General features: G+C 44.6%; 1 protein-coding gene across 6 annotated transcripts in view; it reads left to right on the top strand.

Moving 5' to 3' along the window:
* The first annotated feature begins 336 nt into the window (after window positions 1-336).
* FBXO38 (F-box protein 38) overlaps window positions 337-3336 on the top strand; it is a 65444-nt gene continuing 62444 nt past the window's right edge. For 4 of the 6 annotated variants that reach the window (XM_010850489.1, XM_010850492.1, XM_010850491.1 and 1 more), the window contains exon 1: window positions 339-443. The gene's annotated coding sequence lies outside the window, so the exon portion shown is untranslated. Of the gene's footprint in view, window positions 444-3336 lie in introns of all 6 variants that reach the window. The other 2 variants (XM_010850495.1, XM_010850496.1) reach the window with 2 other exon arrangements.

Raw genomic sequence — 3336 nt, forward strand, 5'->3', positions numbered from 1 at the left:
CACCCTCGCCAAAAAAAGTTTTTCTGTTTTTCAGGTAAGTAAGTTTTGGAAAAAAGTCTCTACCGGAATTTAGCTACTTTGCAACCGAAAAACGCGAAACCCTGAAAAGTGCACCAAAGCCACCTAGAAGCAAACCGCAGAACCTGGACTATTTATCCGGCGGCAGACGCTACACACTTCGGGCGTGGTAACGCTGTCACGTGAATGAAGGACTTGCCGCGAGTTTACCCAAAAGCCACGCTTAACATGGCTGCCAGGCCTGGACGCCCGAGCCTCACACCCAACATGGGCTCAGGGAATGGGCCAAGCCCCGGATGCCAACATTCCGGAAGTGCCCGAGGGGCGGCGGAAGCGGAAGTGTCCCGGCGGTGGGGTCCGCGGGAAGTGTTTGTCGCGTTTCTCCCTCCCCTTTCACCAGTACAACAAACGGAGGGCTGGCATAGGTGAGGCGGCGGCCGGGTGGGCATGGGGCGGGCGGCGAACTACAGAGCCCGGGGTGCGTACAGCGGGTGGAGGCGGCTGGATCGGGCTCTAGGGCCCTCGACCGGTTGGGCTCTCGGTCTCCGGCCCTTTTCGGGCCTAGAGCTCCTCGAAAAGCCGGGATTGGGTTTGTAGTAGATTGGGTTTGTAGTGGTTGGTCTTCGAGGCCCTGGTGGCGGCGTTTGCCACCTTGCCTGAACTTTGCCCAAGATCCCGGCATATAGCACTCTCTATGAATCTCGATTTCCTGAACAAAATGAGAGTTTTGGCCCGGCTACCTTCTGGGACCCCGTCGTACTTTGGGCGTCACAAATTCCACGATTTTAATGTTAAGTCAGTGTTTTAACCTGTGAATTAAAGCCTGTAGTCAGCTTACTGAGGGGATTATCCGAGCAGGAGGCGGTGAATACATCTGTGAGAGGCGGCCAACCGGGGGATAGGGAGCCCGGAGTTCTAGTGTTACCTCGTCCACCGACTCACTCTGACCTTGCCCATTTCCATTACCCTCTCTGTGGCACGGCTTACATATCTGTAAAATGAGGGTGTTGGGTGCGTTTCATGCCCCTCCGAACTCAAAAGTCAGAATCTCAACTCTCTTTTAAGGACACTTTCCTTAGGAACACGCCTGAAAGCATCTCTTTTTTGCATTTTTGGGTAACCAGGAGATGATTTATCAGAGGTGTCTACCATATTTGTTTCCAGACACCAAGCCAACCAAGGGCACCTGGGCAGTTAGGAAGCTTGCTGTGTTTCCTGTGCTCTGAAAAGCTCTGTCCTGAAGACTGTTTTTTGAACCTATATCAGCAGTGTAAAACACGCAAATGTGAAAAACAGACCTTTGTCTTAAAACTGCTCTTAAATTGCTGATTTACTTACTTTGGGCAAATACCTTCCTTTCTCTCGACTGGAGATTTCTCATCAGACAAATGAATTAGTTAGATTAGGTCACAGGTTCTTAATCCCTTTTCTCATACTCTGCAGGCTGAGCGGTAGAGAACGCTCCTGCCAATGCAGGAAACGCAGGTTGGATCCCTTGGTCAGAAATATCCCTAGGAGAAGGAAATGGCAACCCACTGCAGTATTCTTTCTTGCCTGGGAAATCCCATGGACAGAGGAGCATTGCAGGCTACAGTCCATGGGGTCACAAAGAGTCCGTCAGGACTTAGTGACTAAACAACAAAACAACAACTGCACAAATGAATAAAATAATAACTATAGATCCATGGTTTTCTGGGGGAGGGGAAAGGTGAGATATGGAGGGTACATATTATGTAGCCATATAGATAGAAAAATCTGTGTTTCTAATTTTTAAATCTCATTTTTGACAATTACTGGTCTAGGTTGTTATCACCAGGGCTCTTTCTCTTTAAAATTTGTCATGCTGTGATTCGTATGTCCTCTTTGCGTAAACTTTTGTGTGTGTTTGTTTAAATGACTGTGTCCCTGGAGGTATACTCTTTAGTTAAAAAAAAGATACTAAGATATAGAAAAGAAGAAAAAGGAAAAGCCAGATTATAGTAAAGTGACATAGTGAAATAAAACTGGACTTGAGTTAAAGATACAGACAGCACCGGTACTGGTACCTTGTTACAGCACTGATACTTTCTGGCAAGCCAGCTTACCTCTCTGGTTCTCACTTTCCTTATTTGGAAAATGAAAGATTCGACTGGATGATTCCTAGATATTTTCAGCACTGTAATTCTGTTTTTCTTATTTGTTTGTTTTTTATCTGAGCAGCTTGGTGGATGTGGTGCAGCATTTCTTTAGGCAGGAGAGGCTGTTCTAGGTGGTAGACGGAAGATCTGTGAGGAATGGTGTCAGATTAAGTGACATACAATATTACTTTGATATGACCAAACTGAAGCAAAACAACAACTAAAGAAAGGTGTTAGAAACCTAAGGGGCAGAGGAGCCCTTGACGGTGGAGCTTCATGGGAGGAAAGGCTTTGCCGTCTATGGGGTCACATAGAGTCGGACACAACTGAAGCGACTTAGCAGCAGCAGCAGCACCTAGTAGGCAATAAAAAAATAATCAAGTGAGGGGATGGTTGGATGGATGGACAGATTGATAATAGCAAGTTTTAAAAAAGGAGTTTCTCCAAAAAATTGTTATTAATTAGATACAGAATGGGAAATTGATTCAGTATTGTGAAAGTCTGAAAAAGCAGAGGTCCCTAAGTTTTCTAATTAATTGTAAGATAAGTCAGTTTATCTCTTCCTTATAAAGTACGTTAGTAAGAGACAAACATGTACCTTGGAGGGTCCAGTGTGACCTGAGGAAGAGAGTAATTAGAATAAGAGAGATGGAAGAGGATGTTGACAAGATGGAACAGGTATAAGAAGATTTCTAAATTGGACATTTAGGGAGTAAAGGAGTGGATTTATGTAGGACTTTTTATAGGTATCAGTAATAGAATTGTGTACAATAAGTGTTAAAACTTCTCTAATGGGAATAGAGAATAAAAAGGGAAATGATGTTTGCAAGCAAGGAAATGTTGGTGCTCCTCAGCAAGTGGTAGAAATAGCCTTGAGGGTTAAGGTTTAAAAGAGAGGGATAAACTTGGGAGCAACCAGAGTGAATTAAATTAGTAGAGGATAGGTAGTCTAGTTTGGGATAGAGGGAAACTTGAACTGGCAGGTTGCAAGGAACGAAGCAGCCTAAGAAACTGTGTTAATGAAAAGGACCTTCCTTCCCTTGTCGAGTTTCTCAAATTTAAAGAATACTCAGAAACAACTCAGACTTATCGTTAGTTAGAATGTACTTGGATCACTAGAACAAAAACGACGCTTCCTTCGGCTAAAGTCACAGCTTTTACAGGATGACTGTAGAGACCCAGGGCTTCTGTAGGCTATTGT

The sequence above is a fragment of the Bison bison genome, unplaced genomic scaffold (assembly GCF_000754665.1).
Source record: "Bison bison bison isolate TAMUID 2011002044 unplaced genomic scaffold, Bison_UMD1.0 scf7180017864291, whole genome shotgun sequence".
Classification (NCBI taxonomy): domain Eukaryota; kingdom Metazoa; phylum Chordata; class Mammalia; order Artiodactyla; family Bovidae; genus Bison; species Bison bison.